The sequence below is a fragment of the Lissotriton helveticus genome, chromosome 2_1 (genome assembly GCF_964261635.1).
Source record: "Lissotriton helveticus chromosome 2_1, aLisHel1.1, whole genome shotgun sequence".
In the NCBI taxonomy this organism is placed as follows: Eukaryota; Metazoa; Chordata; class Amphibia; order Caudata; family Salamandridae; genus Lissotriton; species Lissotriton helveticus.
The window spans coordinates 1,023,690,666-1,023,712,520 of NC_136059.1; the positions used below are offsets into that span (position 1 = coordinate 1,023,690,666).

General features: G+C 46.2%; 1 protein-coding gene across 1 annotated transcript in view; it reads right to left on the reverse strand.

Moving 5' to 3' along the window:
• The window catches only part of RFK (riboflavin kinase), a 78,199-nt gene that overhangs the window by 37,168 nt on the left and 19,176 nt on the right, over positions 1 to 21,855 (reverse strand). The window lies entirely within an intron of this gene.

The following is a 21,855-nucleotide window of genomic DNA, read 5'->3' on the forward strand; positions in this document are numbered from 1 at the left end:
AGGCCATGGATGATTTGACCCCATTAAACTTTATAACCAGCATGCACTCCAAACCTTCGGCAGAATGGTTTACTGTGGCATTGCTAGATAAGAGGAAAACTTGCAAGCAGCTGGAACGCCTGTGGCGGAAAGATTATGATGTTCACAAAAAAACAATTTACCTAGATTCTCTGAAAGAATATCAGAGATCTGAGGCATACGTGTGCTAATTTTTATACCTAGAAAATTGAGCAGTCAAAAAACTCCTCAAGGGAACTTTTTCAGATAGTCATCCTTAGAACGTACGGCTGGGTCAAATCCACCCACCACTGCTCTCTGCGATCAGATGGCTCTCTTTTTTTTCGAGAGATAAACACCATCTATACTTTCTTTCCTGAAAACGCTAGAAACTTTCAGTTTCCCACATCTGATCCATTATCAACCACCTCTCCTGACGGCTTTTCAAACCTGAAAACTATTTTGGAGGCTGAGACCTACTACCTTATGTCCAAAGTAAAATCTTGATATCCATTGGATCCCCGCCTCCCCTGCCATATAAGAGCGAGGCAGGGAAGTGATAGCCCCTGTGCTCACTAACGTGATAAATTTACCATTCGTGCCAGGGCATGTTCTCTCTGATTGGAAACACACTATGGTGATCCAACTCTTGAAGAAACAAACATTAGATCCTCGAGTACCTGAGAATCTGAGCCCCATATCCTTGCTGCCTTTCTTTGCAAAAGTTGTGGAACAATTTGTCAACCAACAGCTGATGAACTTCGTGGAAGAGAAAGTACTTCTACATGAGACTCATTCTTCAGCACAGAATCGGCTCTCCTATTTGCATCAGTCATGGCGTCTTGCAGCAGATGAAGGCAAGACAGCTGCACTAGTCATGCTTGACCTAAGTGCAGCTTTTGATATATTATCTCATGGACTGCTATTAGAAAGGCTACAGAATTACGGGGGCACCGTGTTGGGCTGGATTGCAGACTTCTTGCAGGGTCACAGTTTATCAAACAGGTCTACACCTCAAAGATACTGTAGCTGCAGCAGGGAGTGCCTCAGGGCTCGGCCCTGAGTCTGACCCTATTTAACTTATACATGCACCCTTTAGCCGAACATATTGAGAGCCGAGGTGTCACAATAGAATTCTACACTAATGACACCCAGCTGATTATAACGTTGGCTCAGGATAACAGCAAAGCTGCCGATGATTTCAAACTATGTCTGGTAGACCTGGCCAACTGCATGAAGGACAGCTGTCTGACATAGAATGCAAATAAAACAGACATTATGTTAGTAGGCAAACAATATTTTATCTGGTCCACATTGTGGTGTCCAAACGAGCTAGACCCTATGCCGGTTCCCAAACCTAAGGTGAAAAACCTTGGAATCGGGTTCCATTTTACCTTATCATTTGAAGATAAAGTTTCAACTCTAGTCAGTACCTCTTCTGGTACCCTAAAAATACTTCGGAAGATTCTGGGGCTTCTACCAGATCCTGAAAAAAGAATGGTAGTTCAAGCCCTAGTAGTATCGCGAATGGACTACTCAAATGTACTCTATTTGGGGGACTCTAAGGGCAGGCTTAAAATGCTCCAAAGGCTACAAAATAAGGCAGCATGACTGCTCCTGAATATTCCCAGACTCGCTTTGACTGGGCCAGCCCTGGTAAAACTTCATTGGCTCCCTATTGAGGAGAGGATCTCCTTCAAAGCCATGTGCTTTGTACATAGAATCATCAACAAAAAAAGGCCACGGTTATCTCTCTTTTCTGAATAAACCTTACCTTCCAAGTCAGTGTTTGATATCATCTGGAACTGGTTTGACCAGAATCCCTACATTTTACAAAACACATCTTGGTGGTAGCTCCTTTAGGTTTTTTGGCAGCCAAACAGTGGACCTGGGTCCCACTCAATCTTAGATTAGAACCCTCGGAGGTCCTTTTTCGGAAACATCTAAAAACCTGCCTTTTTAGAAATGGCCTTGCCCATTAACAATGCAGGGACTCCCATTATCTGACTGACAGCTGGAATCCAGCGCAAGGATACTGCGGTTTGGAGTAACCAGGAGCTTAACAAAATGCTAACATAACATAGTCAAGTCTGAGGACCACTCTGCTGCGCACATCAGGTCCCCCAGACATGCCGCCAAACAAAATAATTTGGAGGCCATTGCTCCCCTTGCGGATTGTGCTCCAAACATTTTGGTAACTATGTCCGCTTCTTGCATCACCTAATGGACCCAACAGGCTATTGTAGGGAAGGATTCCTCCTTATATGGTTTTCTCAATGCAATGAGGAGCTGTCTATCGCCCTCGAGTCATTTCCTCATATGCCTTAAGGCAGCGCACATCGCACCACTTGGGAGAGCCACTGAACGCTGGGTAAGAGACTGTACGAGTATTTGACTTCCGGGGAAAATACACTAGCTGAAATATCCAAAACTCGCACAATCGAGACAGGTCTACATGAAGCGAGGCAAAGCAGCATTGCCAATTTAGCCAAAAGCTACTTTTTGGATATGAACCTGCTCAGCTGCAAGGACAGAAACAGGTTCAGGACAAAATTTACATCCCACAGAACCAAATATCGAGGTTCACGGGTAAGGGAAAGGCCGATGCCGCGAAGCAGCTGGCAAACGACAGGGTGGTCTCCCACCGGGGCCCCGTTGACAGGGGTATGTATGACCTGCCAAATGGCAGATCTGATTGTGTTAATGGAATTGTAGGCTAATCCGTCCTCCACCAGACCGGACAGAAAATTCTATAACTGCAGTATATCAGTTACCACAGGATCCAGATCCCATCGTAGACACCAACGGACCCATCTCGTCTAGGAAGAATGGAATAGTTTGGTGAGACGGTCCACCCAGGCTTGGGACAGGAGAAGCTCAGCCTGTCGCAAAAGGCCTGGGAGTGACCAGTGTCACTTGAAATCCACCATGCTATCAACTGGAGGGAACCCTCAGATACCAGGCGATGCAGGGCCCGATCCGGATCCAACATAATGTATGGAAACATGGGGAGACGGATTGGAGAATCACAAGAAAGTTCCATAAGAACTGGAAACCATATTGGCGACCTCCAAATGGGGGTTATCAGGACTACCTCCGCCAGCTGCCCACGGACCTGAGCTAATGACAGAGTGATCATCAAAAAGGGGGGGAAAGGCATAACCCCTTTCCTAGCTCCAATCCTGGAGAAACACATCAGCCGCAGCTGCCTGAGGGTCCGGCCTACAGTTGAAGAATTGGGGCAGGTGATAATCGAGGCAGGGCGCGAACAGGTCCACGAAGAAAGAGCCCCAGGAGTCATCCACCGGAAGACCCGAGGATACAGGATGCATAGATCTGGAGAGCCAATCCGCCACCTGGTTGGCCTGGCTCAGTAGGTATTCTGCCATGACAGAGATTTAATGCTCTGGACAGAAGTTCCAAAAATCCTTTGCCATGAATGACAGAACACAGGATCTGTTGCCCCCCAGGTGATTGGTACATCTCACTGTAGAGACACTGTCGTATTCAGCTGGACACAGGATTGGATTTGGTCTTTGGTCCAACAATGGACTGTGAACGATCCCGCCAGGAGCTCTATACAATTTATATGTAAGCTTTGTTCTACTAATGATCAACTTCCTCCTGTGGAGAGATCCCCCACAACGGTCGCGCCAACCAGAACTGCTGGGGTCCGATTTGATGACCAATTCAGGAACAGAACCGAAGATTGCTCTTCCGTTTCACGCCTCCATGTGGGTAAACCATCATCTGATCTCCTCTCTGGCTCCGTCCATCAGAGGCACTGATTGGGCATTTGTCAAACCCATCCTCAGGTGGTGCGCTTTCAGGCGGTGTACTGCCTGGTAATGAAGTGGACCCAGGACAATTGCCAAATCAAGGAGAAGAGGAGGCCTCACAGGCGGGTAATCTGTTGAATTAATGTGCAGGGCCTGGCCAGTGTCTGGCATAGTTTGTGCCTTATTTTGGCCATCTTCCGAAAGGAAAGGCTCGGAAGACGCAGACGTGGAGTCAACGATGAAGCCCAAGAAGGTCGTTCTTTGGGAGGGGGAAGAGAAGAGTCTTCGTCTAGTGGATTACAAAACCCAGGCCTTACAAAAGGTCTATAAAGATCTGAAGCTGGGTAAAACAGTTTTTAGGGTATTGGGCCATGAGCAACATGTCGTCCAAGTAAACAATTAACCGGATGACCCGTGGAACTCTTTCCAGTCTGAGCACCTAGGTGAAACACCACAGCACTGAAGATAGGCCGAATTGGAGCCTGGTGAACTCAAAAACCTGCACCCGCCACTTGAATTACAGAAATCTGCAATGGGGAGAAAAAACTGGGATGGACAGGTAAGTGTCTTTCAGATCCAGACCCACCATCAAGTCTGATGGGAGCAAGACATCCATGAGGAGATGAACTCCTTCCATTTTGAAGTGGGGTTACACCAACCACTCGTTGAAATCTCAGAGATTGATAACCAACCCGCACCCGCCTTCAGACTTGTCGACTAGAAAGACGTTGCTTAAAAAAACATTGGGAGGCAGGTCTGAGTGACAGATGGCTCCTTTGTGGAGGAGAGCCAGACTTCTATAAGAGCTGAGTCTCAGGCAGAAAAACATATGGCCTTGGGTGTGTAACCTGAAAAGGACCACCTTGCCCTCCAGGGTAGGTCGTGGGCACTTCGCCGTGAGGCTATTTCGGGCCTCCTTCTCAAAAGATTTGCGGAAGCGCCCAGTGACAAACTTAGCAACCCATCACCAGGCGCTACACAGCTGACCTATGGTGTATGATGCGGTCATGATCCAACATATATGAATCACATACTTGAGGGGAATGGGGTTGGTAGACGGGTGCTAAGGCATCAAGGAACCAGCCTCATCCTCGGAGTTCCCTGGGAAATCGCCGTCCTGCTGGTCAGGAGTATCAGGGCTCGGGAGAAGAGGTAGCAGGTGCAAGGGGGGGCGGGGCTTCCTGGGGAATTGACTTGGCCAAGACTGCCTGTTTAAGGTGCTCAAGCCCATCTCTATCCATCCCCTTCCTCACATTTCCTTTTTAAGGGGGTGGGGAGTTTCAACTAGAGCATCCATAGGGTGGGGGGTGGGGCGTTTTTCGGGACAGGGGCCTGGTCCTTGGCACGATGCTATCGGAGAGACGCTGTTCCATTACAGCTCTGTAAATTGAGGGTTTCACCGCCTCATAAAAGTGCTCATCCCACTGCAAATATGAAAGGAAATCCTTCTCCTCATAGGTTGCCTCAGAAGCCTCCATGTTTAACTTATTGCACTGCGGGATGCAGAAACCATTAGCATATTACTATAATGAGGCAGGAGTGAATAACCAGTATTTGAATTGTGCTTTCATGCAGCATGCATGTGTGCAGGAGTGGGAGACAACTTCTGTTCATGCGCAAAATTGGGTGCCGTGAGAATGACAATGTGGGTGGGTTTGGGGCTCACGATGGGGATGCACCAATCCCAGTGACACAAGCATGCCCTTTCAACTTACTGGGCTGTGCTGTCCGGGACGTGTTGCCCCAAACAAAGCTTTCAAGCCTGTGGTGCGGTACAGGCCCAAAGAGCATCAATGCGAGCAAGCCTCGCAATACAGACCCTGGGTGGGGGCGTAATTATTCAGAATGCAGGGAACAATACCGAACTGGCTGATCGGGTATAACCATGAACAGCGGAGACAAGGTTCTGTGGCTTGCGGGCCCCAGCTATGGGCTCTCCCCTGCCGTGAAATGGGAGAACGGCATGCGCTGTGGAGCCAGTTAGACGCGCCGGACTAGTGCCCTCTAGCGGGCAAAGAGCGCACCGACTCATAGGTTGAGCATGCCCCGGACGTGTGAGGAGCGCAACAGCGGTCCCACGACCAAACTAGGGATCTGAACTAAAAACACCATCAATAGAATACTGCCGAGACGTGGCGCCTTTCTACCAATGTCAGCATCACACAACCATTACAGTCACAGGGAATCATCTGGGGGAAGAAAAAAATCAGGGAAACAAGTTGAGTACTTAAGTGGTTGCTGAGCAGTGAAGGAATAGGGAGTCCAGGCAGTGAGGAAGGACTATGTGGAATCCTAAGATGTGGGCATTAAAGAAGGGCTCATGAACGGTTTGTTTGTTTTCCCCTATTTTCATGGGAAAAATATTTTTTTCTAAAAATGTGAAAATGGCTACTGTTTGAAAATATGGTATTGTAACGAAAGAAGATATAGTATAACCCTTGCCTCCTGTCCGATCATAGAATTATCTTCTCTGCACAAGTCTAAATCATGTGGCCAGTGTCATTCAACTTTCTTTCCTCATAACCAACACTACCAATTAATTCCTAAATTATCTCCAAACACTCTAGTAAATTAAAGCTCTTCCTATGCACCTTGATGTTCCCTTGATTCTGAATACTGCAACAGCGTGAAAACTAAATTAACAAAGCGAAAAGCCTCCAAAATTCTGTACAATGGACATTTATTGTATCAAGTTCTTAAATGTTTTTAATTTATTTCCCACTCATAGAAAGCTATTTTGTAGATATGAGATATAATAAAGGCATATATTTCCTTCTATTTTGACCTAACATCCAAGGAAAAAGCACAAAAACTAAGCACTGAGTCAGATGGAAATTACTGTCACCCCTTACTCCATCATGTCTCCCTCACAACATCTATCAATAGGCAAGATGGGAGGGCAATGCGAATAGAGAGAATTCTCTTGTAACACAAATATAGGACTACAAGAATTGATAATGTAAGCCTAAATTTACACATAAAGGACAGCTTTCACTGAAGGTCAAAGAGTAGATGATACAGTTTCCTTTCTAGGGAATACTGCAAATAAGAAGACCAAACCAGGAAAACACTTCGTCCTCATCCAAAAGAATCTGTAACCTAAAGGGACCCGAGCACCTACTCAACTATGTTAATTTGCACATTATAACCAACACGTTTCTCCAAGCTGATCATAAGGTAATCACCGTAATTATGACCCCCAACAATAGGCTACAAACCACATCCTTCTTCAGCAACCCTAACACATGGAAGAATCATGCAATGATGCAATATTCAGGTTTTTCAACTCTGTTACTGGAATACCACTGGATTGAAGCGACATATTCACTCCAGTGGCACTAGTCTACTTACTTATTCTAACAACCCCTAAATGGTCTTGGATCTTGGAAGAATTCACCATTTAATTTACCTAACTTTTCCATGTATAAAATAATGCCTGCAAAAAATACATCAGGTAATTCAAGTGAAGAACTTCAAACCTTAAACAACAGTCTGGAAATGAAGTCATCCATTATCAAATTTAAATCCAAACACTTCCCGACAGTCTTACTGGAAGATCGCTACACAAACACAATCTAGTGATAAATGTTTATTTTCCTCCTTTACTAATAAAGGAAAAAAGAAATATTATTAAACTTTGGATTAACTAAAACTGATCTTGGGGTCACATTCATATTTGTAATTTTAACAGCCGATTTCAATCAAAACGTACCAACGACAACTCAACCAGGTTCTACTGGGGACATACCAGACCATAATTTTCAAATCCGATAAACAAAAAGATGCCCTCAGCAATCAGTAAGCTCACAAACAACTTAATAATCAACCTAGATTACAGTTCAGTTTTATTCATAAACCAGCAAAAACTATTTTTCAATATGTGAACTCAAACAGTATATTTGGTTATATGTTCCTTCAATATTCCAACTTTAACAACTGCAAACACGTTTTTTTTCTCAATGAGAAAGTGATCACAACCCTAAGGAGATACTATTTTATTTTAATGACAATCACAAATTACAATATTTTAATTAACATTTTGAGAATGCCTTAATGAACAAATTCATAATATCAATAAATAACAGACATAAGATTGAAAGCTGGCCCTTACCTCTAAAAACACAATGACTACAAAAACCAGACTTAATTCAAACCAGATTGTCACCGGATGCTTAACTTGAACAAAAACAGATAAACTGGCTGTGTGACTGGAAATTATTAAGAAACAATCACAACAAACTTAGGAATTATGGTGAATCACAACAAAATACAAATAGTTTGCTCACAAATGCATAAAGGTACCACACAAAAGAACTAAGAGCCCTCCTAAAAAGATTTTGCTTCTCTGGATGGGATCTCAAGATTAAACAAGCAAAGCTTCAAAGGAGACAAAGAATGAATGAGGTAGAGGGAAACTTCCAGGTCTATGTCAAATAACACCAAGCTATTTTTGTCCCAGATTAGGCAAGGTACATAGGGCCAGATGTAGGTCGGTCGGTAACGGCCGAAAATCGGTATTTTCGGCCGGTTTGTAAGAATTGGTATGTAGGGGCATATTTTTACAGAATCGGTAAATTTACCGATTCGGTAAATTTACAGATTCTGTAAAATACCGAATCGGTATTTTTTACCGATTCGGTATATCCAAATGTAGGTGGCACTCCTGAGAGTGCCACAGGCCTTACAGATGCGGTATTTTACCACACAATCCAATTGTGTGGTAAAATACCGAATCCAGGTGTGCATGCACATGTGTGCATGCACACCCTAGCCATGTGACAGACAGACATGCCCTTAGGGCATGTCTGTGTGCCACATGGCTCACCTGCCCGTCTTTGGGGTGCTAGAGGGTGTCAAAGTGACACCCCCTGCACCCTTGCTAAAATCGGTATTTACCGATTCTGTAATTACAGAATCGGTATTGCCCATTGATTCCTATGGGCTTCAAGGCCCATAGGAATCAATGGGCAATACCGATTCGGTATTTACAGAATCGGTAAATACCGAATCTTAAAGATTCGGTATTTACAGATTCTGTAATACCTACATCTCCCCCTTCATATTTACCGACTCTTAAATACCGAATCGGTAAAATTCGGTATTTAAGAGTCTGTAAATATGAATTACCTACATCTGGCCCCTAAGTCTCCAAGAACTTCAAATGAGGACTTCAGAGCAAGCGATATTTGGGCAACCAATTTAAAAGACCTATATGCAAAGTAACAAAATTGGTTCTATTCTTTTTGTCTGTTATTACAAAATCTTACTCACTATAACTCTAAAAGAAATTATCACCTTGATCAAAAATCCACTCCTCAAGAGCAGCAGGGCAGAATCTAAGTATTAAAAACAGATACCACTCGCTAAATTTTCTAATATTCTCATATGTCCTGTCATCCGTGGAGATTCCCACATCATGGAAAGCCTCCATCATCCATCCTATTCACAAAACAAGGCCAAAAAATTACCCTAAGAACTACTGGCTTATAGACCTTTTAGACTGTGAAGGCAAGTTACTAGTAAAACATATATTCAATAAATTAACAATGATAAACACCGACTACCCTTCACCCAAAACAGGATTTCGTTCTGGTTGTTCAACTGTTGATAATATTGCAACACTGTTCATTCTAGTTAAGGCCAGCATAATAAACACCACCATTATGTTTGCTTTATCGATTATAGTACAGCCTTCGATAAAGTAAACATTCCATATTACATCTTATAAAAATACAGCTACATAAAGACACTTGGCTGAGAATCAAATACCATGTAAGAATACGTTGACCCCTAAAACAAGGCTGCATCTTCGTTCTTTGTTGCTCTTAATATATACAATGCTGATTTAGCAGATTATCTGGACAGAGTGCAAGGTTTACCACCCACATTAGGTCTAAGCCGATGACAAGGTCTTACTACCATTACCTTCAAAACACCAGTTATCAAAAAAAAAAAATCAATGAATATAATATGGAGAATGAACTATCTGTCAACGATTCTAACAAAAGGAGGGACTGGGAGGGCTTTAAGGGGTCCAGTGTACGTGCCCTGACTACAATATAACAAAGGAGAGTACACGGTTCCCCAGAGAGAAAAAACTATCGAAAGTTGAAATCAAAGTGAGTGAAGGCACACAGGAGGGGAATCCTCCTTGTTGGAACTAGAGTCCCCACACACCCAGCAAGCTAGGCGTCATGCTTCTTCCTAGCCTGCTGGGTGTTATACTATCCGTCAACGACTCAAAACCAAAAGTAATTACATTTGGGAAAACATCAAGTAATTGGTATGGCAACTTGGAAGTGCAACACAGGAACATGTAGATCAATATCAATACTTAGAAGTTATTGTGGACAAATAGTTTCTTGGTTTGAGCACAGGCTCACAAGAAGCAAAAATAAATTATGATCACTAAGTGTGTAAGAACGTTTGCTAGCCTATGTTGTTCAATTCAATAACAATACTTAAATGGAAGCCTGTCCCACTAATGCTCTACGAATTTCCAATATTTAAACCGCATAAAAATAGTGGAGTATAAAAAAATGTGTGCGGAATGTATGAACAGTAACTACCAAGAGCAAAATTAGGTTGGAGTTGAATGTAAAATCCCTGACTACTCTGCATATAGCTACAATAGTAAATCATGTGATTTCAGTAATACCAATCCTTCCATGAAAAAGGGGTTAATTTTGAAAGAACTAAAACAAAATAAATATAACAACTTTGCTATAAACCTGAATGATACTGGCAAGAAGATCAGATAACATAATTTCCTTGATCTAAGCTAACTTGCTGTCTGGCTGGGCTTGGGGCGCAAACAAATGTTTGAAAAACTCTAAGGCAAAATAGTTGTGAGAACGACCATGGCACTAGCGAACTATAAACACTCTGTTCTGGTTAATAATTCCTACCTCATCATTAAGCAACAGCAACTGGATTCAAACCTGGAGGCAGTTAAAACAAGAAAATACAAGAGATTTGGGAGTATGCTATTATGTTCCAATTTGGAGGATCCTGGAACCCTTGTTTTAAAGGAAAGAGTACATTCTGGCTATGTGACTATAAAGCAGAAACCTTGAACCACATCATCTAAATTTGTCCTAAATGATTAGTTTTCCCCAAAAAAGTCTCTGTGACTCTTTTATCAATGCAAACACAAGGACAGATAGGCCAGTTCATATTGTAGTGCAACCCAGATGCCCAGTTATTTAAAGCTAAAACGATGGATGGGTATGGTAGCCTGCCAGTCGACGCAGTCCTGAAAGGGGGTCAGGGGCACTAATAGGGATTCTGAGGAGTTCACCTGATGCCTCTCCAAAGCAATGCAGGAGGTGGAGACAGCAGCAGCCACTCACTGCGGGTTTCGATAAATAAAGCAGGACATCGCCTGCATATAAGGCTATATGATCTCCATGGCCGTCCCTCCATCTTCATCCACATACCTTTGCATCAATGCGGATGAGCTGCTCCAGTGACTCGATCACAAGTGCGAAGAGGAGCTGGGACTGTGGACAGCCCTGTCTGGTCCCTCATTCCAATCAGGGAAGCATGGGCGAGTACTCCACTGTTCTGAACAACTGCTCTAGGAATGAAATAAAGAGCCTTGACCAGTCCACTGAAGCGAGGTCCGATCCTGGCCTGTGCCAGCAACAGCTGAAGGTAGCCCCAGTCCACTGAGTCAAACGCTTTTTCAGAATCAATGAAAAGCAAGGCTAAGTAAGGAGGCAATATATGTCGCTGGGCTAGGGCCACAGGAAGCCATCGAAGGCAGTGTCTTATGCTACAGGCTGGCATGAAGCCACATTGATCATGATGCATCAATGTACGAAGAACTTGTCTGAGTTTGGTGGCTAAGAGTATCACAAAGATTTTAACTTCCCCGTTGATGAGGGATACTGGACGATTAGCGGTGCATGTTGGAGATGGAAGCTGTGTTTTGGGAATCACCACGATTGTTGCAATGTCTATCTCTGCAAGAAAGGCAGCCAACTCTCCAACCTAGGGCTAGGAGTTGCGGGGCCAGGAAATCGCGGAACACCCGTAGTTTGCTGCAGAAAACCTATCAGGACCAGGAGTCTTTCCGGGAGCCATCTTCAACAAGTATGCCCCAACCTCAAGGCCGAAAACAGCTTGTCTAACACTCGGACCTCGGTCATAGAGAGAGGCAGGGGAGAGGAACATCTTCGAGGAACTGAGTGGCAAAAGCTGTGTCTCACCCAAGGGGAGCGATGTATAAATGTAATCTCAGGGAGGGTATGGAAGGAGCTACCGCATTCATCAACAATTTCCGGCACAATCTTATTCACTTGCTGGTGGGAGGCTAGCCAGTACAGCAAGTTCCCATTCTGATCTCCCCACCTGTAGACTCTGGCTGAGGGGGCACGCCATAGATGTTTGGCAGCTTTCAGGGATTGAAGGAGAATTTCTTCACATTGAAAATTCAGTTATCGGAAGGTATTGCCACAGGGATAAGTCACAAGATTTCTCTCAAGCCAAAGGGCATGCGCCTCCAACTGAGTGTTGTGAAGGGAGCAGGCGCGCTCCTACATACGGATACGCCCACTTGCAAATCCCCACAGAGTGGCCTTTCTGGCAGCCAAGAGGGTGCAACAGCTGCAACCGAGCCCTCTTTATTGTGGAAATACGTTTGCAGTTCTTCATTCAAGGCTTGGACATAGGTTTGGTCTTGGGAGATACTAGGCACTAAAATGACACATGGGTCGTGGACCATCTCTGGAGGAACCAAGATGGAGAGGAGCGTGATCAGATATGCCTTGAGAGAGCCTCTGGGCATAAGATATGGCACAACAACTGAGGGCGGGCATGAAGACAAGGTCTATATGCGAACAGAAGTGATGGGCAGCTGAAGTATGTGTATATGGTCAGCGCCTCGGGTTCCAAATCCTCCACGCGTCACAAAGACCCAAGGCAGTGGCCCAGTTAGAGAGATGATGGGCTCTGGAGCGCCTGAATATTGTGGGAGGTCCTGTGGCATCATCCTATGGGACGGGAACCGTGTTGTAGTCCCCACAGATAACGGTCAGCCCCTATGGAAGTCCAGGAGCATCCCGGACAGGTCATGGAGAAAGGTGCCAAGGGCCGCAGTTGGAGCATACACACTTACCAGATTGAAGGTCTTGCGTTCAAGCATTCCAGTAAGGGCAAGGAAGCGGACCTGTGGGTCGCAGACGTCACAAGAAACAGAGAGGAGGAAGGAATGGCGCAGCAGAATGGCCACTCCGAGGGATCCGGTCGTACAGCCTGCGTGAAAGACACTATTGTATCCCTTACCTGCCAGGAAGGGGCAGCGGTCACCCATAAGGTGGGTTCTTGGAGCAGGAGAGCCTCTGTGAGGTGTCAGTGTGAAAAGGTAAGGACTGCAGTTCACTTCACCCTGTCCAGGAGGCCATTAACATTCCAGGACAAAATGCAAAAGGATGCCATCAAGGGGGGTGATAAGTGTGCTGTGTAGAAAGGAGGATAGGAAGAGATATATCCGGTCTGATTTGCGGACAGGAGCGCGTGCTTGCGAAGTAGGAGTAGAGGCCGTGCCTTGGCAAGTGCAGAATGGAATATAATACGGGTGTGTGACAGCCGGAAAGGAAACATACAACAAACAATAAAACAAGCTAATACCATAACACTGTACTGAATCCCAACCCCCCCCCCCCCCCATTTCCCTCCCCACCCCATACTTCTACCCCAAAAGCCTCGGTGAGCTAAAAAGGAAAATTAAAAAAGGTAATTAACAAACACAGAGGGGGAATCATGAGTACTGGATCCCTCATCAGTTGACAGATACGTGACTGCCATTGGTGGAACAATGTTTAGTTAAGAAAGGGTTCATGTCGACATTAAGTAGCAGAGGAGTTATAATGCGGGGCTTTGAGAGAGATCCAGGTCTACCTGGTTCTCGTACGGTAGTAAGGGTGTTGCGTCCAGGTGAGTTTCTAGGTTAGATTCCTGCCCCTCTCCCCCACTAGAGGCCCCAGTATAATGTGACTGGGAAGGAGAGTGTTCACACATTGGAGGAGCCCTGGAAGGTGATTTGGAGCAGTTAGCGGGGAGTCTCTTCCGGAAGTGAGTGCGGAATCTACGCAGCTTGGGTGCCGCAGCAGAGCAAGCCCATGGTTCTCAGCGCCGACCGCATTGGCCCACACCTCGTGACTCAGCCAGCCGGCATCAGCGGGGGTGGGCGGGCCGCCTTCATGGCCTCTGTGTTGCAAGGAGATTGGAGGGCGAACAATGTCTATGGAGCCTCACTTCCAACGCAGTTAACTCCACTCAGGAAGGCCCAAGCCAAGGAGCATCCTCTCCCCCACCGCCAACGCGATCCGTTAGTGCTGCGGTCGGCGCTGCAGGGCATTCTCTGCATTCCAAGTCGCCTCCACAGCTTTACCCTGCAGTGTAAGGCACAGGAATCAACTAGGGGAACTTTCGATAGCCAGTACGTTGTCGGATAAAAAGCAGGATTAGAGATATTCATGCGGAGCTTCGTTAAAGAGCGTCCACCATGTTGGCTTCACAAGCTATGCCCCACGGTCTGGAAATGTATCTACACTCAAGCTGGTCAGGCCTTCTTCAGCAGATTTTGTACCATACATTTTAAATTCCAGATCACGCATACTATACCCCAAATCATTACATAGATATGGCTTAAGACAAGATGACAAGCTGTGAGAAGTTGGGTGCAGGCTTCTTGCATTTAGCATAGGCGTGCCCTGTGGTACATAAATACTGGAAGGCGGAGATATTTGCAGCTCTATCTGCAATAACTAGCTATGAAATGGAGGTGGACCCAGGTGTAGGTCTCCTAGGCTACGTGAAAGATGTGGCCTGAGGACGAGCCTCCAAGTTCAAGCAGTCGACTGCGGACCTAGTGTATTGCAATGAACAATTAGAAATGTATGCATATATATTGCCACCCTCTTCTAGACAGAGATATTTGGTAACCCTTCAAAACATACCTCTTGCAAAATGCAGGTCAGCTGGAACTAACATATGGTTACCTCTAAGCACAGTACTGGATGAACTTTAATTATTGAGCTTATAAGAATCCTGCCCTCCCCTGGCTGAAGGGGCTGTTGACTCTTACCCTAGGAGCGAGGTACCTGCCCGGCCTATATCAGACTACAGCTGCTAAATAGAGTTGCCACTCATGCGCAGAAATGCTGTACGTGTTTACTGCTCTGCACTTACTTTGTTTGTGCTATGCTTCATCCTGTCTGGATGATAAGCATGCCGCAATTACTTGCTGATACTCGTCTGTGCCTTCCATCACTTATGGTTGATTTTTCGGCAGTGAGTACTGTGCTGCTGTGACTTGTACTTTTTTTTGTCTTTCTCCTTTTTAGGTCGAGCCTAGCACAGCGCACATGCGCTGCTCTAGGAAAAGGACCTCTTGGAATCACTCAAGGCTTGCCACACGCTTCTGCATGTGGTTTTTTTTGTGCATTATTTTAATTGGTCTTTGCGTAGGTCTTTCTAAAAACAGACATCATGCAATTGGTCAAAGGCGGCTGCATGTCCCACCATGTATCCGCCCATGGCCTACGGTTACGAGCAGGGGCGCGCTGTGTGCCATCTGTTCGGTTTCGTATTTCAAAGACTTCGCTTCGCGTTCACTTTGTGGCCGCGCGGCCGGGCACTGTTTCCTGTAATTGCTTTTGTCCTACCTGCTACCTGCTACCTGACACGCTCTTTGGCAAAGCGTTTCTCTCTCGCACCAGGGCGCGAACCAAATTTTTCCAGTTCTAAAGCTCTGGCCGCAACTCCACATCCTCTAAACTCACGTCGCTTTGATTTCAGATGCATGTCGCCCTGGAAGTCTGGAGAGTTCCAGATACTGGCCATCAGCGCTCTTTGTTGTCCTGGCTTTGATCTCGTGATGTATGTAAGACTCTGACAGTGATTTGTGCCCTGGAGCCTAATGTGTTCATGCACTTGACGTCCAGCTCTGTTCCCGTACAGTTGGTGTCACAGCTGCACCGGGCAGGGCTGGGCTAGAACCCACCAAAAGCGCCGCAGTCTGAGGGGGATGGTAAATGCTCCTTCAACAACAGCATGGATGGGCTTTCTTGTATCGCGCACTATTCTCAACTCAAGCGCTTCAGTGGGCGCAAAGCTGTTGACAGAAAAGCAAAATCAAGGACATGAAGTGATTTACCAGATATCACACATTTTGATAGAGTGTGGTAGCCAGGATTGAAAAACACCGGTCTTGATCATAGTCACTAGCCCACCCTTCTCAAAAGAGACTGGAGACCCACTCGACAACCAGTCAGACATCAAAGGGGTGAGCATTCACTGTTCTCGGTAGGCGACTTCAGTGGCATTTGTGAAACGGGCAGGCATTCCTAATGCAGAGCTCAAAACCCAAGTCTCCACTCAGCAGCATAGCTCAGTTGGCTCAGCGCCTACTCCAGAGGGGCATGTGTAACTGATGCGTCACAGGTTAGATTTCTCACAGGACTGGCTCAGTCTTTTACCCTTCTGAGGATGAAAAAAATCAGTATGATATTTGCTAATGAAAGATGTTCATTGTAGTACTAAGAGGCTAATAATAATGATAACAACAACAATGAATGAATGAATCAAATTGATTTATTAAGCGCAGCTCCTGGCCAGCGGCGTCTTGGCACTATAGAAACAGGTGCAGTTTCCGTACACTCTGTGTCACAGCTGCACCGGGCAGGGCTGGGCTAGAACGTGCCAAAAGTGGCACAGTCCGAGGGGGATGGTAAATGCTCCGTTCAACAACAGCATGGATGGGCTTTCTTGTATCGCGCACAACTCTCAACTCAAGCGCTTCAGTGCGCGCAAAGCTGTTGACAGAAAAGTGAAATCAAGGAAATGAAGTGATTTTCCAGGGATCACACATTTTGATCGAGTGGGGTAGCCAGGATTGTAAAACACTGGTCTTGATCATAGTCACTAGCCCAGTCTTATCAAAAGAGACTGAAGACCTACTCGAAAACCAGTCAGACATCAGAGGGGTCAGCATTCACTGTTCTCTGTTGGCGACTTTAGTGGCATTTGTGAAATGGGCAGGGCTCAAAACCCAAGTTTCCACTCAGCAGCATAGCACAGTTGGTTCAGCGCCTACTGCAGAGGTGCATGTGTAACTGGTGTGTCACGGATTAGATTTCTCACAGGACTGGCTCTGTCTTTTATCCTTCTGAGGATAAAAAAAACAGTGATTTTATTTGCTAATGAAAGATGTTAATTGTAGTGCTAAGAGGATAATAATAATGATGATAACAATGAATGAATGAATCAAATTGATTTATTAAGCGCAGCTCCTGTCCGGCAGTGTCTTGGCGCTATAGAAACTGGTACAGCTACAGGAGAGATGGTCCTTGCAGATACTCAAATATCTCCTAATCCTGAGAGAAAACCCAAGTTTTCAGGGCCTTTCTAAAAATAAATAACGAAGGAGACTTTTTTTTCCCCGGAGTTTTATATAGCGCAAACTTGACCCAAATCGGGTATCAGAGCGCTTTACACAGCACATGAGGACACATTCAGTTTTGTTAGCCAGGGGAGATTAAGTGATTTGCCCAGAATCACAGGATGTTCAGCGTCATTGCCGAGACTTGAACACAGTTCCCCAGATTCCAGGTAATCTGATCACATGTTTAACATAAACCAGCTACATTTTGAATACATGAGTGAATCAACTAATGAACACCTATGTTGGACTTGGCCCTTTTTGGCAGGTTCACCCCTGAACTTTTTGCCTTCAGCTCGGACATGGTGGTAGTGATTTTAGGCCTCTGGGCACTTTAGCACTGTGGCCCAGTGCAAAGTGCGTGCGCGCTCTGAGTGCGTGTGGTGAGATTGGCCTGCCCTCCCATAGGAATGCAAGGGGGATATGTGTGTCCATGGTAATTCCTGGTATAAGAGGAGTGCAGGGGCGAGTTTAGAATGTATGAACTCGTGAGGATAAATGCTGCACAATGGTGTGCGCAGATCTGGTGGAGAAATGCCACTTTTAGAAATTGACACGTCTGTGTACTGTGTGTCTGCCTGCCTGGTGTGAATTGCATTTCTGGCTTGTGATTGACAGGAGCCGAGAGGTGGGTGGCTCCAGGAGACAGGGGAAGTTTGCCCAGTGGTGAATAGAGAGATCTGCATACAGATGGGTGGGAGGAGTTGCACCTGTGACCTGAATAGGACTGTGCCTTCCCTCCACAATGCTAGATCCGCTCCCTGAGGTGCGTCTAATCACTGAGCCCCCACCAGACAAAGGAGAGAGGAGCTGAACAAAACAAAGTGCTCCAAAGCTTCCCTAAACCAGTTCTGACTGGTATCCCCAAACCCTGTGCTGTGACACAAAGGAAAAGGGCATATAAATATAGGGGCTGTGACCCCATGCATGTTGTTGTTCACTTGACTTGAGGGGGGGGAGGGGCTTGCTGCTGCTGGGGCCCAGGAGGTACCGCCATGGGGGTTGCCTTCCTGCTGGAGGGTACTGTGTGCTGGCCCCTGGGCCCAGCTCTGCCCCTGAACTCCTTCCTTGGACTTTGCCTGTTCTGCTCCTGATCCTGACGGAGGGGAGGCTTGCTGCTGCTGGGGCCCAGGAGGGACCGCCACGGGGGCTGCCTCCCTGCTGGAGGGCCCTGTATGCTGGCCCCTGGGCACAGCTCTGCCCCTGAAACCTCTCCTGGACCTTTACCTGCTACAGGAGCTGTGGCTCCTTAGCGTCCTGTGAGCGCTTTACTTTTACTTGGGAGAGCCCTTGGCTCTCTGTTGATGAGGAGCGCTTTATTCTAAATTCCCCTGAAAGGGAGAAGCGTGTGCTGTGCAGCGCTGTGCTGCAGCCTCCCTTTGGAGAGGGAATCCCCCTAGTAGGGATTCCCCCATGATGCCTGAATTACGGGTGCCCAGCCTGCTTATGCTGCATTTGTCGTGGGTGCCTACCCCGCAAATTGCCACTTTGAGCGGGTGCTCATCCCGCTTCATATTGTGAATCGAGAGGGAGCCTACCCCTCATTATCCACTTTTGTTGTTGTTGGTGAGCGGGAGCCCACCACGCCGAATGCTGGTTTTGCGGGTGCCCACCTTGCTCTATGTTTGTTTTTGCTGCGGGTGCCCACCCCGCTATGGCTGCCTTGGCGGGAGCCCACCCCGCGATTTGCCTGTTTCACGAAATCACCGCTGTGGCGCGGTCTTTTCGACCAGGAAGTCAGACACGTTTGCCTAGGAAATGGGCGGAGCGAGGAGAGGACGTCCCGCCCCGCCACCAGAGATCCGGTCAGAGTCTCGCAGGCTCCGTGATGAAGTCCCGGGTCCCATGAGGGGGCCTGGATGAAGCCAGGAGAAGAGAAGGGTTGAGGCGAGTCGGTGGGGCTCCCGTGGCCGAGGGAGAGCCCCGCGTGTTACCCCAAGTGCCGCTAAAGAGTCCCGAGTCCCACGAGGGGGCCCGGGTGAAGCGAAGAGGAGACCGGGAGAGTCGAGCCTCCAGGGAGAGCCGGTGAGTGGCGCTCTGTAGCGGCTCTGGGTGTTGGTGCCTGTTGAAAGCACAGAGCCTGAGCGGCCCCGTCTGGCAGCGGGCCGCTCCAACGTGTGCCATGAGTTTAGTTCAGAACCCGGATTGCTCCAACATGGGGGGCAAGGTTATTTAGACGCCCTGTGGGGGCCGGAGGGCACCATGCGCTGGGCCCCTAGTTTAATTTACAGCTGCCCCGAGTGCTAGAGGGCAGCTGCCACGTTTTGTGGGCATGTTTAGTTTCAAGAGCCAGTGCGCTCCAATGATGGGCTATTTGTTTTTAAGGGCCCCAGGGGGGCCCCACTGATCGGAGCACATTATCCTACCCCAGCTGTGCCGCACCAGCGGGCAGCTGCAACGTTTGTCTATCTGTCCAGAAGGCACAGAGGTGCCAGTGAGTTTCCTAGCTGCCCAGCAAGCAGTGGGCAGCTGCTACGTTCAGGTTTGCGCAATGGCGCACCTTGACTTCCGCTGCATAGGCAGCAGCCCTGACATTCGGGACACAGGGCGTTTGAGCCCCTTTGAGGTGGCCAGTTGGCCAGGGGGACTATTCGGTTAATAGGGCGTCAGGCCCAATGATAATTATGTTGTGCAAGGAAATTTAATTTATATACTATGATTTACATACCCTGATTTATGCCTCTAAAATGTGGTTTTTATGATTATGAGGTTGTGCCTACTGTGGTTAGGTTTAAGATATTCTCTACTGTGTTTTATGCTGGTGAGGTTGGCGCAGAAGGTATTCCGTGCCTAAATGCGATACTGTGCATAATGTAGTTTATGTTACAGGCTGATGCTAAGTACAGTGATTACTAGTGGTTACTGGTTGTACGTTGATGACATGTTTTGCTTTTACTAAGTACGCTTTGTGATGGTTCTGACTGTGGCCCAGTGGGCCCTGTTGGGTGTATATAATCCCTTGTAGATATGACCCAGTGCCAGGTGGCACCATGTATATTATGTGTTTACTATTCTAATGTGTTATGAGAATACAAAGGCTATTTTTTTAACTAACCTTGTGTGGAGTTCCTTTTGTAGTGTGCCTGGAATATTGCTGCTGTGTACGTGCGCAAATGCTTTACACATGGCCTCCGGGATAAGCCTGACTGCTCGTGCCAAGCTACCAAGGAGTTGAGATGGGGATATCTTTGGCGTGTAACTCCCTTGCCCTGACTAGAGTGGTGGTCTCTGCATGGATTTGGCGCAAGCTTTAGCCAACCAGAGATCCCATTTCTAACATTGGTGGCAGAGGTGGGATTCATTTCTAGCAACCTACAAATAAATAGGTGCATAAAAGAATGACGTAGGTTAAACGGATCACACAGTGTGCTTCACACACCCAGTTACCGCCTCGGGCGCTTTGGTGATCACGGTTAGAGCAAAGGAGGGACCGATTTAGAATTTGGGCACTTTAGTGAAAGATGCTTTTTCAGAAACCCTTTTGAATGGCGTTAAAGGCCGGTTTGCAGAAAAAAGTATTCAGTTGGATCAAAGTACAAAATTAGAAATTGTTTAACTCTGCTGTGTACAAAAGTTTATTGATGTGTTTTTGCGTGCTCTTTCATGTGCAAATGCACAAAATTAAAACAGTCTTAGAAATACTGGAGACATTTTATGTTGTGGCGCAGGGGGCACTGTGAACTTACAGCGTCATCACTGCTGCCGACACAAAACATATTTACAGGTTTTTTAGGTCAAGCTTGTGCTCATAAGTATGTCTCCCTGTCTAACTCTTTGTGTGTGTGTTTATGTATAATTGTCTCTTTTCGAAAGTGTTTTTTTCAGGTATGTGTTAACCACCATAGGTTTGTGTGTTTGTGTTTTCTTTAGGCTGCAATATGTGACTGCAAGTGTGTTTAAGGTCTTGTGTTTATGAACCGATCTCCATACCTAGTCTGTTTCAGTTATGGTGAGTTAATGTAATTTTGCCACATGATTTACTTAGCTGTGCTGTATAATTCCAGTGGCCCTGGTTTTAGCCTTTGTACGTTATTGTGTGAATATGGAAGTATACTTCAATGTGTCTATTTTAGTGTCTATCTATTTTGGGCAAATCATTAATCTCCATAAATGTGCACTTGTGCAATGTAACTGGTGCTCACCTAAAGCACTCCAATACCTTTGGGTCAGAGTTAGTGCTATATAAAAATGCAAAAAAAAGTGACGCAATAAAAGCACGAAACCATTTTCTCCCAATTTCGAAAGTGTTTTGCAATTATGTACATACCTATTTGCGCTTCTGAGCTTCACATATACATACATGCAAGGAGATTTAACAATGAGCTTAACACCCCAACCCCTCTATTCCTCCTTCCTCCCTCCTCCCCCCCCCGTCCGGCCGCCCCCCCCCCCGGGAGTACCATGGAAGACTGAAAATATGCTTTCCCACCATATTAGAAAGGTTACTAGTCTTAGAAGTAATATTAGAAAAAAATAATACTTTTAATTCCACTTCTTCTCAATATGCATTGCAAGAACAAGAAAACTAGAAGACATTTTTAATGTTAATTCTTTTTTTAATAGGGTCGTTCAGTTCTATATAATGTCTTATTGGTTACATATAAGGTAACAAAAATAATTAACACTTTTTAT